Source organism: Astyanax mexicanus, chromosome 3, assembly GCF_023375975.1.
Source record: "Astyanax mexicanus isolate ESR-SI-001 chromosome 3, AstMex3_surface, whole genome shotgun sequence".
In the NCBI taxonomy this organism is placed as follows: domain Eukaryota; kingdom Metazoa; phylum Chordata; class Actinopteri; order Characiformes; family Acestrorhamphidae; genus Astyanax; species Astyanax mexicanus.
The window spans coordinates 12,385,050-12,400,261 of NC_064410.1; the positions used below are offsets into that span (position 1 = coordinate 12,385,050).

Here is a 15,212-nt window from a genome sequence, read left to right on the forward strand (position 1 = left end):
GCAGCTCAGAAAATAATATATGATCTGCTGTACACGTTTACCTAAAGTAACCCGTGGGGAATCACTACACACTGATGGTGAGTGTCAGTCAGAAACTGGGGGACACACCCAGTACGATTGTGCTAGAAGCCAATGGAAAAGAAGCTGCTAATAGCACCAGACTAAATTTAACTTAAAATTATTATAAGCTGATTCAACTCACAAATCTGTTTGAATGTATTTGTGCCCACAATTGTTCAGAGAACTCTAAATAATTGAATAATGTTTAGAAATATACAATTTTATGTAGTCTGCATTAAAGACAGCATTCGTATATTTTCTTATATTGATATATTTTTTCCATCAGTGGAACATAATTCGGTTCTGAAAGGGTTAAGGCAGACAGAACATGAAAAGAAGTTACATACTGAAAAAATACTTTTTTACTAATTTTCCTAGATCTTCAAATTTTGAAACGGGTAAATTTGACCCAAACAAAACAGAAAGGTGAACCCGTTTTGATCCGTTTTAAAGATTAAAGATCTAAGAAAAATAGTTAACAGTATTCTTTCAGTATGAAACTTCTTCTGCTTTCCTTAAGTAAAATTAACATATAAAATGAAATGTTTCATCTCATATATTTGCAACCACCCTCTGTAAAAACTAAAACTAAAACAAAATTGTAATGTTATGTTTCAGTGTAATTTAAAACTATTGTGTTTTATACATGTTGGTCTTTCAAAAATAATAAAGTAGTGAAACATTAAAATATATATATATATATTAAAAACTATTAAATTATCCTAACTGAACCATTACCTGTTAGAAGTAAGAAACACTATTGCACTAAAAATTGATAGAATAATTAGTAATGGAGTTAGCAATGAAATATTTACACTGCTTTTTTATTTTTTGGGGGGTTTATGCATATTTTGGATAATTAAACAATTAAAAAATAAAGCATTGCTGTTCCTGAAAAATGAACATAACATGAGGGTTAAGCAATGGGCTTCCATATGGAGGGTAGAAACAAGTTCTATATTATTGGTGCCATTGGTGCTATCGCAAATTTTTATCTTTATCAACTTAAAAAAGTTAGTGTCCATGCTGCCTTAAAAATTAAGTAAAATCAGAAAGACCAGTTGTTAAAACGTTGCATAAAGGTTACAAAGATTAAATTAATTAGTTAAGTGAAACATTTTTTTTGTTGCTTGAAGGTAAATTCTTGAGTTTAGGTAACTAGTTGACAATGTAATTCAAACAGAACTGTATTGTTGTATGAACTAGACATCAAATCAGTTCTACTAAAATTACTTAGTTTAACCAGCTTTTTCACCTTTTAATACCAATTAAATTCCTTTATTCACTTAACATGATTTTTGACTTCTTTCAAATATAATTATGAAGTTAATGTAATGTGTCCACTATTCAGTTCTACTAAAATTACCTAGTTTAAGCAGCTTTATCATTTTTAATATCAATTGAATACCTTTGTGTACTTAACTTGAATATTTGACTCCATTTTAATTCAATTCTCTAGCACTAACTTTCCTTCATCTAAAAATAACATTCCTAATAGAAATAGCACATTTGTACAAGAAATACATTTATACAACATGTAAAGTTACTGGTAGGGAAAAAAGCAATTCAACTGTAACCATTTCAGAAGTTTCACAAGGAAAAACAGCCTGCTCAGTCCAATCAAAAATAATTATTACAAAAAGGTTGAACACAAAGTCCATAAAACACAAATTGTAAGCAAGTTACTAGTTAAGCTTAGCTAATATACAAGAAATAAAATATTTTTCTAGCAGTGCTAATGACTAACAGGGTCACATAACTAGTTATACAACAGTACAGAACTGCAGTTACTCAGCTGGGAAAAACAGCCTATAAAAGCTTTAAAAAAAGGATGGATTAAGCTTTTCACAAGCACGTGTAAGCTAACAACTTAGCTTAGCTGAGCAATATGACAATATTTCCTCAGTACTTAAAGAAAACCCTGACCAACTGCACATTTGATTACAGTTATAATTAGTGTTAAGTGCAGCACATTGTTCTGTGCATTGTTTAAGAATCTGCCACTACTATACATTTTTCGGAGGGAAAATAAATACCAGAAAAAAACTTGCATAGTATCCTGAATACAGACAGACACACCTTGCAGAATAAATCCTTACATTTTGGAACTTTTCAGGAAATATACTTTGTTAAAGAAAAGAAGTCAAGAGTGGACAAATGAGACTGAATAATACATCTAACACTTCAGATCTAACTAAATAAAAGATATTATAATAGGTATGGATAGCAAACAAAACTATGACCATTAAAACAATTGTGAGCCTGTAAATTTCTCTAAAATGAATCCCTTCAAACCACACTGAATAACCCATTTACACCTGATTAATTAAATTATACAGAACTTCGCATGTAGTCTTCTTATCCGTTTCTGAAAAAATTATTATGCTCAGTTTAAGCACATGTATGTTTCAGATAAACACAGCACACTCTTAGAATATCCACTGGCTGCTTTACCACCTACAGAGTTTTACACAAGAGTCAGTTTCTGAGTCTGTAAATCCCGGCAGAACACTGTTCACCTCCGATGTTCATAAGAACCTTCTGAATGACTCTGAAGGTGTAGCACAGTTCCTTGGGGTAATCAATATTAAGTGCGAAAAACAGACCAACAAGCATAGCTACCGCATTAGGTTAGTCAGGAATGCTATTCAGGATGATCTGCTCTTCCAGTACCACTGAAAAGTCAATGACATCCTCCTCTTCTCTTATCAGCAAGATATCAATATTTACTCCTCACTCTCTGTAGTCTACAAGTGAGAAAGTTAAGTGAGTTAACTACTAAAATATTAATGATGGACAATCTACCACACAATTTCACATCGCATTGTTTGTTTTTTTGCAATATATAATCGCGATATTACACAATGCAGGACCCGTGACGTCACCAGCCCCGCCCCCACCCGCGCGCCGTCTCACAACAGAGACCCGGACAGACCGAGAGAGGAGTCAAAGCTTTAGAGTCAGCTAAGCCCTCAAAACCCGAGGAAAACAGCAACGATAATTAACCATTTAAATTGCCTGGGATTAAATGCATGAATTCACAAAACTGAGGTGCACAGCTTTGGACGGGCTGTCTGAGGCGGTTACAGGGTTCATACACTTTTCATGTTTTCATTACTGTAAAGTCTTTAAAATATCAGTGCAGACAATAACAATAAAACTAAAAATCCTTGTCAAAACTGATTATAGTAGGCCTATATCTTACTTACAATGTTTTTAAATAATAAAAAAAAAACATTTCTTTCAGCAATGCTGAGAATCTTCAAAAATCAAATGTGTCTCAAATCCTCTAAGCTGATTCCATACACTGCTAAGCATTTCTAATGTTTAACCTGTAAACAGTGGTTCACACTTTCATCAAATAACATGATATAGACTATTTAGTTTGAAACTTTGAATAGATTTTTAATAATCTGGCTGTTGGCTGGGATTTCTAAACCTGCTTCCCAAAGAGAGAAAGAGATGGCCATAACAGCCTAGAAATGCCTTAAAACTTAACACAAATTAGTCACTCGGAAGAGATTCATTTTTTAGCTTTTAATATTGGCTCAAAAATAAAATATTAAAGCAGATTCTTTATTACTGAACTACTTAACATGTAATATGTTTAATGTGTAAATCACTTATCAATTAGTATAGTGAAGCAAAATAAATTAAATGTGTGTAGAAAAGATAGAAAACCTGCTTTTAGAGCCACTCTAAATATTAGTAAACAAAACTACACTGTTGCGTGGAGCTCTCAGGCTATGTTGTTGTTACAGAAACTAAAACAGAGCTAGTCATTTTCTTTCTAATTTTAACATTTATTTTAAATGTACACAATGGAAAATGTGGAAATGTATATAAACCGAACTACACTGAATACGTTTAACCCCCTCCTTCAAACACACATACACATACACAGTTAAATCCGGACAGTCTGTTTCACAGTTAAAAGGAACAGCGAGATTTCGGCACGTTTCTATCATTGAGTGAATTAGAGCTGATGAAGCTCCCTGAACCTCCCCCTCGGGCCCACACTACGACTCCCCCTCGATAAATTGTTCAGCCCTAGCACACACGCACACACACACCTTGTTTCTTATTGTCCATTAGTTCAGTTCCACTTATCTTAGCCATAGTCCACTTTTGACCCTGTTTTTCAGTGGTCAGAACCCCACAGGACCAAGACAGAGCATTTTAATTAATATTATTATTATTATTATTACTACTACTACTACTACTACTGTTACTATTGGGGTGGTGGCTCGTGATTGTCAGCACTGCTGTGATTAGCACTGATTAGCATGGTGATGGTGTATGAGGTGTTAGTTTGTGTTGTGCTGGTATGAGTAAAAATGCCAGCAGCACTGCTGTGTCTGATTCAAACACCTTAGTCACAAACTGTGCAGCAACAGATTTAGAGCTGGAGCAGCTACTATAGGTAGGAGCGGGTAACAGCGTGGAGGTCAGTGATCTGTATCTGATCCACACACTGTACCCGCACAACACACACTAACACCTCATACACCACCACCACGCTAATCACTGCAGTGTTAAGAATAACCATCCACCACCCCAAACACCAGCTGCTCTGTGGTGGTCACTCCCGTGGGGGTCCTGAGTATTGAAGCACAGGGTAAAAGGAGAAGGATTATAAAGTATGCAAACAAACAAACAGATGGACTACAATTGCATACAATTACATAAAACATGTAATAAATACAATGTACTTATATTTAATCAGTAGATCTAATAAGATAGAAACAATCTGACAAGAAGATTATTTTGACCACACTGCATACAAACGTGCCCCATTGGACAGCTGTAGGTGAACTGATCATGCATTGTTCACTAGACAGAATTTTTGGGAGTCGGAACATGGCCCAGGTGCCTGGTAGATTAAACAAGAGTCCAAAATACTCTCTACTGTAACTGTAGCAATGCGGCATTAAACACATGTTTAAAAAATACAGATGGGCCATTATGCATTTGACCACAAGACTTACAAGATGTATAAATGGCCACCAGTTTAGAGTGTATTAGATCAACTTACAAAATCCATAAATCCATATAATTTAAGCATAACTAATAGGGGTGTGACGAGATCTCGTGGCAACGGGCGATATTTCTTGTCAGGCTTAAACCTGTCTTGCAGGGCAAAAAAAAAGTGTGGAGTTTTTAAGAAAGATCTGGCAACCCAGTAGAGATAGTAATAGAGTATGATGGCTGAGCAGTGCGAGCAGCTCTCAGCAGAAGAGGAAAATTCGGGCATTTGCATAGAAGATGCTTCTGCTACTTTTAAGTTGTATATCTGGCTGCATTTTGGCTCCAGTGGAAACAATATACGGTAACAGAATGACCAACAAGACACAAACCATATATAAATACTGTAAGTAAATCCTACACGTGACTGTTTCATAGGCAGGTGTACTAATCCCTTAGCTCTGTACTGTATTTAAAAAATGTTCTGTCTCTGTTTGCACTTCAAACACAGGCTTAATAAGACTGGTCATGGTTATGCATAGTTAAATTACAAGAGATTTAGGAGAAAAAAACACAAACCATAGTCTTAATATGACTGGTTGTGGTTGGCACTTATTGTTTGCACTATATAAGACCTAGAAACATTTTATTTTTATATTTTATTCTTATTTCTATTTCTTATAGAATCAATGTGAGAGAAACCAGTCTGTTAAGTTTGCGTTATATGATTTTGTCAAATATAACTCTAGTTTTCAAGCCATTTTTCATTTTTGACGTTTTCTTTCAAATTTTATTTTTAAATCTTGTTTCGTCTCGTTCTCGTGAACCCAATATCGTGTCTCGTCTCGTGATATTAGTGTCTCATCACACCCCTAATAACTAACATTGTTACTAAGCATGCATTTTTAACTGCATAAAATATACTAAGATCAGAAAATGAAAAATAAAAACAAAACTTTCCAGTCAAGCTTACCTCAGCAATATTTAGAAGTTTGGATGAATCCTCCCTGAGAAAATGTGGAAGGCCTCTCAGAATGACTGCCCTTTTCATTTGAACTGAACTCTTTTGAAGACAGCACATTCTAAAGACAAAGCGACAGTGCACATTAGCTTTCACCACAAATAAAACAATTAACATTGGCTATGTCCGAATACATTCTGATGATAGAACCTTATGTATACAAACTAAATCTGATGAAAATTTCTATGTACATGCTACCAATAATCTAATCCAACAAGACCAAATGTATATCACTTAGTTTAACCTAAGTTCTCAGCTGGCATGGCTGTTCCTTTGTGTCCTGAGTTGTGAACAGACTGGCCCCTCACAGGGCAAAGCACACATAAGTCCACATTAAAAAAAGAGCTAAATAAGAAAGAATGTGTGGCAGGTGAGTGTGCATGGTGTGTTCTGGCCTATATATTTCTATACATGTACTCACATCATCATCAAGCAGAGACAGGAAGCTGCTAAGTGCTTGAATGCAGTGCCCTCTCCTCTTCCTGCACATTCTGCGTCTTGCCTTCAGGAACATCTGGAAGAAAGTTGACTTCAGACTTTTTAGCTTTCTTAAGCTTCTGTTTTGGACCTACATTTTTTGACGATTGTTTGTGAAGTAAGTGCAAAGCTTACATTTCCACTTGATGCACCAACAACTCCATCACCATCAGATCACAACCTAAAGGATAAAATCTTAGAAAGCAATTAGGGTTGCAACAGGAACAGATTTTAAGGTACAATAATCATCTAAGAAAAGTATTGCAATTACCCTAAAATATCAACAAAATAATTATAAAAATGAATACAAACTGCTACAACGATATTATGTTATAAAACTAAATCATGTTTATGTTGAGATGTTTATGTTGAGGAAGCGTTCAAAACTTTTCTATCAGTAAAAGTATTAATACAACACTGTAGATGTAACGCAATTGTAACTGTAAAAGTTACGGATGAAAGCTCTGCATTGTAAATGTTATACAAAATAAAAGTACTGAAAGCATTAAAAGTACTCAATAAACTAAATCACAGAATTATCATAATAATTGTATTCATTAAAGATTGTAGGATTTTAGAGTTGTAGTTCAAATTAGAATTGAACTCAGCAGGCATTACCTACAACTCTTACCATTTAATAAGATCTTAACATTAAAAATGTTTTTTTGAGAAACTGAGCCTAGGTAATTACATTTACTGTCAATCTGTTTTATCTGGGAAATAACTTGCTGTTGCAAATAAAGAGGACTATTTCTGACATGATTGGTATAGCAGAAGAAACTCTTTTATACCAGACATTCCAAGGCGGGCCATAGTTTTTGACGTGCATCGCCTGGCAACTGTAATTGGTTTACCTTAAGTATTATATGCCACCCTCTACTATGGCTTGGTAAAGATACTGCTATCTACGGTAATAAAAATTATTATTATATTTATTAATTAATAAACAATATTAAGAAAGGAAAGGTGCTTGCTTTGGTTAAGAAGAACAGTGCTGCCCATTCATTCAGAACCTTATCAGCCAGTCTATAACCTGGTTTCTTTTTTTTTTTAAGATTTTAAACCAAAGGCAAGATGAGTTAACATTCAGCTGCGGTAAAGCCTTACTTTTTGTATTTACAGTTTCATGCAATGACCCATAATTTGCACTTGATTCATGAAAATATTTTTGTTTTTTAAACAATATCTAGATTATCTATTAATCTAGCCACAATTATATTCTGTAAATTATAAGTTACATATTCTGTACTCGAGGTATAACTGCTGCCGCATTTACGGCGTTGAACTTTGCTAAAGTCGAGTGAGATTATAAATGTACTAATTAGCTAGTGTAGCAGTCTTTAGTAACCTGTAGAAAGGAGGAAAAGTACAGTAAACTAGCTTTTCTTATCGGCAGCATTTGTTGAAACTGCTGGTCTAGGTTAGAGCTGCAGCTAGCCCTCTAGCTCTGCATTTGTAAGGCTAAATTCAAGAACGTTCCTCGATTTATAATCTGACTTTTGAACAAATACACTGTTGAACCCACCGGGACCCTTGATTTCATTAAAGTAGTCGAAAAAGCAACACGAAAAAAATGTCAATGGTCGCCTACCTTAACATGTTTTTCTGAAGCTCTGCATTTTATCTGACTAACCTCAGCAGACCCTGAGTTTAAAAATTTAAAAACGTTCCTATCCCAATTAAAAAGTGTTTATATTAAACTATCCATCATATCTTCAGGGTAAATACTAGCGTGTTGCACTTTTGTGAAGGTGAAATTGACGTATTTTTGCCAGCCTCTCATTTAAGTAAGTTAACGTTACTCTCTGTTCCACCTTAAATAAAGTGCGGCGCCAGAAATGAATCACCATTTAAGGTGGAACGGCTCAGCACAGCTGTACTTACTTAATGCAAGGATAATTATACCCTATCTTCAAACATATCTAGGTTAGCCAACATTTGTCTAGATATTTGATAGTTACTTTTATCTAGAGTTATGCCTCTCAAACAGAAGTACAAACAGCCTAACCGTGTAGCTAACTGGCTAGCTAGCATCTAACCTTGTTATTAGCAGGTAAACTGAGCTAGCTAGCTACCGAAGGCCAGAAAACAATTATTTTAGCTACATCTAGCCAACTAGCTACGTGCCTTACATATTATCAGCCACCTTAGAAGAACTGTAAGAACATTCTACCGGCTCAAAAACATTATAAAAGTCTGAAGAGATTAAAAAACTTACCTCAAAAGATAAAATGCCCGCCAGATTTGAACTCTCACCAGAATGAAATGATGGACTTCAGGGACGCTCTGTATCCTACAGACACGCCCCCTGCGTTGACATACCGCACGTTGAAAAAAGACCTTCAGGCGCTTACGTGGGTTAAATTACTCTGGTGATTTCAGATGACTTGAAAATCTGAATTTATTTTTTAAGAAACAAACATGAAATAATAAGTTATCTTAACAAACTCCACAATTTGTAGTCATATTGACAATACATTTTGCATTTTTACAATACAAGTGCAAGATACATATATTTTTTTAACATATAATAAATTCATAATATTTAAGTTACAATACACGTTTTTGTTGTGTGCCCGCATGCGCTTGTATCCCAGCAGGCAATCCTGACCCGTATTCTAGCAACGCTGACAGCACTCCTGATTGGTCAAGAAAACAGCGTGGCCCGGCAGCTGTGACCGCGCATTAAGGCGCGTGACATCATACCACTAGAACGAATATGACGTCATAGATATGTAAATAAATAAATAGTCCCCGCATTCGCTCGCGTGACACTACTGAGCTCACTGCACAGCGTGTAGCCTCGCAATGGCGTTTAAGTGGTTGAAAAAACTGATCTTAAGAAAACAGTCCCGCAGAAAGCAGGAGATACAGCGAATACGGGAGGAGCTGCAGCGGACAGAGGAGGACTTACAGCAGATACAGGAGGAGATTTTTCAGAACCGGGAGAAACCAGAGGAAATGCAGCGGAAAAAGAAGGAGATGCAGCAAAAAAAGATAGATAGGCTTGTGAAACAGCAGGTGTTGCAGATTCTGGAATATAAAGCGATGGTGCCATGTAAGACGTGCAGCAGAAAGAGAAGTAGATGGAGCTGCAGAAAGTGAAGGAGATGCAGCTGCAGAAAGAGAGGGATATGCAGCAGAAAGAGAAGAAGATGGAGCAGACAGAGAAGGAAATACAGCAGAAAGTGAAGGAGATGCAGCAGAAAATTAAGGAGATGCAGCAGAAAGAGAGGAAGATGCAGAAGAAAGAGAAGGAGATGGAGCTTTAGAAAGAGAAGGAGATGGAGCTTTAGAAAGAGAAGGAGATGGAGCTTTAGAAAGAGAAGGAGATGGAGCTTTAGAAAGAGAAGGAGATGCAGCTGCAGAAAGAGAGAATGGAGCTGTTCCATTTGTTCATAAATTGACAATTGCAGACAGGGAGGGAAGATATGTGATTGTTCAGGGGGAGTTGTACAAATTACCAAATTCCAAATGTGGACTTCTTTTTTAAGCATGTCCTCAATCAGATCCCAGATATTTCACAGTCCAATTTAATTATTGGGGGTGATTTAAATACTGTGTTAACATACATCTGTATCGTTCATCATCCAGTAAAATTACACCATCAAGCTCAAGTTTACTTCTAAAAGAATTTATGAAAAACTCTAATTTGGTTGATGTTTGGAGAGTTTTTAACCCTTCCACTGCAGCGTTCATAATGTATATTCTCAAATTGATTATTCCCACTAAACATTAGACGTCTTATGGACGTGCAGATCATGTCTATATTGCGTTGGTCGGTCCAAGACCAATTCTGTACGTCTACACGACGTACAAACTAGGTCCACTATTTGGACGTCTAACTATGACCCCACTTGGACGTCAATATGCAGTTAAACATTTGAACGTCGGACTAGGTCACTTTTTTGGAGGTCATGGGGACGTCTAATACAGGTGCAGGAAATTAACGTTATTTAAGAATATATTTATTTTTAAATGTATGTCAACATTGTTAATCACTATGAATATAGATTATTTATGATTAAGCATAATTTATTTCTAATTATTTATTTTAGTATTATATTTTTTATCTATTTAATTAATTAACGAATGTAGGTATTTATTTACGTATGTTCTTATTTTTATTTGGAAATGCAATTTATGTGGAAAATTGTTAAGTTGATTTCAACCAGTCAATGCCACTCTGATTTGCTGAGACCGCACGTCATCATAAACTCCACTCTGATATGCCGAGGCAAAACACGCTCAACATTTTTTGGCTGCTGCAGTAGCTCAGCTCAGCTCAGCTCAGTTCAGTTCAGCTCGCTCAGCTCAGCTCCGCTCCGGACCGGACTCAGCTGCCACTAAGCTATAAGGTAAGACGATATGTATAAGTTAATGTATTTGTAGTGTTAGTTGTTTTAGCTCTGTGGTCTTAAATCATCTGAACCTGCTGGTGTTGCCTCTCTTCCCAGGCAGTTAGCTAACTAGCTAGCTAGCTAACGATAGCTAAACAGTGGCCATAGTTAAAATGGAATTGGAATTACTTTTGAGAACGACCGTATTGCCAATAATATTTACTGTAACCGAAGCTAGAAGCATTGTCCGGTCATTAAGTCAATGCACTAACCAGAGCTAGGCTGATAAGCCAATCTAAGCTAAATCAAAGAACCTTCTTTGGCTAAATTCGCTAAGCTAGCGTTAAGTTATATAAGTTTGTGGCGCCCACAATTAACCTAGGCAACTGGGGGCAATATCAAGTGCATTTTGAATAGCGTGAAGAAGTAAGTTTATGTTAATATTACATAAATAAGGCAATTTAAAATAGTTTGTTGTGGGGAAAAAATTATTAAAATAGCTTAATATGATGTGTGAGAATTAAAACTGCGATAATTCTCGTCAGGTGTTAAATGTGTATTCCCGCCTTTAGCTTAACGTTAGCTTAGCGTTAGCTTAGTGTTAGCTAAGCCATAGCATGAAGAAGTAAGTTTATGTTAATATTACATAAATAAGGCAATTTAAAATAGTTTGTTGTGGGACAAAAATAAATTAAATAGCTTAATATGATGTGTGAGAATTAAAACGGCAGGATAATTCTCGTCAGGTGTTAAATGTGTATTCCCGCCGTTAGCTTAGCGTTAGCTAAGCCATAGTGTGAAGAAGTAAGTTTATGTGAATATTACATAAATAAGGCAATTTAAAATATAGTTTGTTGTGGGACAAAAATAAATTAAAATAGCTTAATATGATGTGTGAGAATTAAAACGGCGATAATTCTCGTCAGGTGTTAAATGTGTATTCCCGCCGTTAGCTTAGCGTTAGCTAAGCCATAGTGTGAAGAAGTAAGTTTATGTGAATATTACATAAATAAGGCAATTTAAAATATAGTTTGTTGTGGGACAAAAATAAATTAAAATAGCTTAATATGATGTGTGAGAATTAAAACGGCGATAATTCTCGTCAGGTGTTAAATGTGTATTCCCGCCGTTAGCTTAGCGTTAGCTAGCTTAGCTGAGATTTCTAATTTGCCTGTGATGGGACAGCCACCGAGGACTTCATACAGATGTGTACTTCGGAGCATTTCAAACATGCACCACAAAGACGTGGAGGACACACCGCTGTCTCTCAGGACCTAGAATCTTAATGAAAGTATAATGATGTTAAGGGAAGGTGTAATGGAAAGGTGTAATGTAAAGTTGTAATGGTGTTAAGGGAAGGTGTAGTGGAAAGGTGTGATAGTGTTGAGGGAAGGTGTAATAGTGTTGAGGGAAGGTGTAATAGTGTTGAGGGAATGTGTAATAGTGTTGAGGGAAGGGGTAATAGTGTTGAGGGAAGGTGTAATAGTGTTGAGGGAAGGGGTAATGTTAAAGGTGTAATAGTGTTAAGGGAAGGTATAATATTGTTAAGGGAAGGTGTAATGTAAAGGTGTAATAGTGTTAAGGGAAGGCATAATATTGTTAAGGGAAGGTGTAATCTTAAAGGTGTAATAGTTTTGAGGGAAGGTGTAATAGTGTTGAGGGAAGGTATAATGTAAAGGTGTAATAGTTTAAAGGGAAGGTATAATATTGTTAAGGGAAGGTGTAATGTTAAAGGTGTAATAGTGTTGATGGAAGGTATAATGTAAAGGTGTAATAGTTTAAAGGGAAGGTATAATATTGTTAAGGGAAGGTGTAATGGTGTAATAGTTTTGAGGGAAGGTGTAATGGTGTAATAGTGTTGAGGGAAGGTGTAATGTAAAGGTGTAATAGTGTTAAGGGAAGGTATAATATTGTTGAGGGAAGGTGTAATGTTAAAGGTGTAATAGTTTTGAGGGAAGGTGTAATAGTGTTGATGGAAGGTATAATGTAAAGGTGTAATAGTTTAAAGGGAAGGTATAATATTGTTAAGGGAAGGTGTAATGTTAAAGGTGTAATAGTGTTGATGGAAGGTATAATGTAAAGGTGTAATAGTTTAAAGGGAAGGTATAATATTGTTAAGGGAAGGTGTAATGGTGAAATAGTTTTGAGGGAAGGTGTAATGTTAAAGGTGTAATAGTGTTGAGGGAAGGTATAATATTGTTAAGGGAAGGTGTAATGTAAAGCTGTAATAGTTTTAAGGGAAGGTAAATGTTTAGTGAAATTGTTATGGTGTGAATCTAAGGTGTATGTTATGTTGATGTAAAATAAAGGCATAAACCCCAAATGAGATTTACTCATTATTTTTATTATTATATTAATGTTTCCCCAAACAGAAAGGGTCAATTTAAAATCAACAGTGGTAAGATGGGGGTAATTAATTTATTCCTTGCTTTTACTAGTTCTTTGCAGGTTGGCATGTTTTGGAAAAAGTGAGAGGGTTGAAATGCAATTTATTTGTAAAGCATATTGTGTATAACTAACGTGCATAACTAGTTCCAGAAGGTTGTGAACCTTATTGTTTGGCTTAGCTTTGTATGCGTTTCCAGTTATCTGCTGAAGCTGGAACAATGGAACAGTTGCCACCGTCTGAAATGGCACTACAGTTATGCAGGGAGCCTCAAAGTAGTTGGTCTATAAAACGTATACATGTAAATTTCACGTAGAAAAGACGTCCACAACGACTTAATTTAAACTAGAATTAGCCCTTATCCGGAGGTCTCGGGGACGTCAATACTGGACGTGCAGAAGACGTCAGAAAAAAGACGTCGTCTGGCGTCACAGTCTGCACCTTCAGGAGACCAAAATTGGACGTGCAAAAATGTTTCAACGTCTCTTTGTTTAGTGGGTTTTATAGTGGATTATTGTGAATTATTATTTTTATAGTGAAATCAGGGGCCTCATGTACTAAAGGTGCATACGCACAAAAACATTGCGTACGCCATATTTCAGGCTCACGGTCAGATGTCCTAAATTTGACTTGAACGTGCCCCCACGGCACTTTCGTTTCGGGTGTACGCATGTTTATTTGTACGTCTGTATTGTGTTTTTTTGTCATTTGTCATTTTGGCGACAGTTAGTGGCAATGCATTGAAATTACAACTATTAAGATATTCTTTATGCACACATTGTAGTAAGTAATTATTGGGTAAAATAAAGTAAATTAATCAGACAATTTGATTGGCTTACTGAAATAATCATTTAACGTGTTTCCACTTAGCCTAGATTATATAAACATGCATAAAATGTTGCGCTGGAGTTGTTGGAGATGGCAAAGTTGGCATTATTGGAAAATATTGCTAATGGCCGAATTCATTGAGAGATGTTTTTTTGGCCCATGATGATGACTGGCTTATAAACTGTTTTAGATTTCCAAGAGCATAAGAGGATAGATAAGAAAACAAGCTGAGTGTGTGACGGGTGGCTTCTTGGTAAGCAACTCATTTAAAGCATTTAAATGAAAGCATTTATTATCCATAGAATAAATACATTAAGGCATGGGTAAATATTAGTTATTACGCTACGCGTCTTGTGACACTTTTTCTTCTTGACTTGCATATTGTACTCTAGTATATTATTATTGTTATTATTATTATTACACACATTATATACTCTGCGTAATTGAGGGAGGAGACATGGCAGGTGTGATGTTTTCCTGCACTTGCGCTCTATTTCAAGTTGATTGTGATGTACTAAGAGAAAGTACTTGGGATTCTGCCTACGCACGGTTTGATAAATCCGGATTTTTTTGTGTGTACGGAACTTTTCAGTAGGAAGTCCACGCAAGTCTTAGTACATGAGGCCCCTGGTGATTTGTTAACAGCTCACATCGATATTAATCAAAGATTTACACAATTTTATGAATCTCTTTACTCAGCAAAATTTATTAAAGCGCTAAACAAAAGGTAAAGCCCCAGGCCCAGATGGCTAAATTTAAATTGGGCGATGAATTTGAATCCTGGATAGGAATCCTGTATCATAACACATCGACTAGAATAATCACAAATACAAAATTGTCTTCCCTAATTTATCTACACAGAGGCGCGAGACAGGAGTGTGCTCTCTCATCCATGTTGTTTTCTTTGGCCCTAGAACCTCTAGCCCAGGCCATTCGTTGTAATACTGATATTCAGGGTTATGGTACGGGAGATACAATAAGTAAGATATCACTCTTCGCAGATGATATCCTTCTCTTTGTAAGCAATCCACAGTCTTCAATCCCAGTTGTTCTCGAACTAATTTCAAATTTTGGTCAGTTTTCTGGCTATAGAATAAATTGGTCTAAAAGTGAACTAATGCCAATCAGATTAAAC

At 35.9% G+C, this 15,212-nt stretch overlaps 2 long non-coding RNA genes across 11 annotated transcripts; one reads left to right on the plus strand and one right to left on the minus strand.

The window, feature by feature from the left end:
- Positions 1-6,473: 6,473 nt before the first annotated feature.
- Positions 6,474-9,090, minus strand: LOC111190058 (uncharacterized). The gene is made up of 3 exons (XR_002649003.2): positions 8,742-9,090; positions 6,659-6,718; positions 6,474-6,560 (listed from the first exon to the last, which is right to left on the minus strand). It is a non-coding gene; the product is annotated as an uncharacterized LOC111190058 (long non-coding RNA).
- Positions 9,091-9,313: 223 nt separating this feature from the next.
- LOC125799339 (uncharacterized) lies at positions 9,314-13,716 on the plus strand. 10 transcript variants are annotated; one of them, XR_007438194.1, is made up of 4 exons: positions 9,314-12,430; positions 12,487-12,702; positions 12,787-12,932; positions 13,017-13,716. It is a non-coding gene; the product is annotated as an uncharacterized LOC125799339 (long non-coding RNA). The 10 variants fall into 10 exon arrangements; XR_007438190.1 differs by lacking the exon at positions 13,017-13,716 and having other exon boundaries at positions 9,314-12,277; positions 12,320-12,430; positions 12,787-13,010; XR_007438191.1 differs by lacking the exon at positions 13,017-13,716 and having other exon boundaries at positions 9,314-12,277; positions 12,341-12,417; positions 12,473-12,702; positions 12,787-13,010.
- The last annotated feature ends 1,496 nt before the right edge of the window (positions 13,717-15,212 follow it).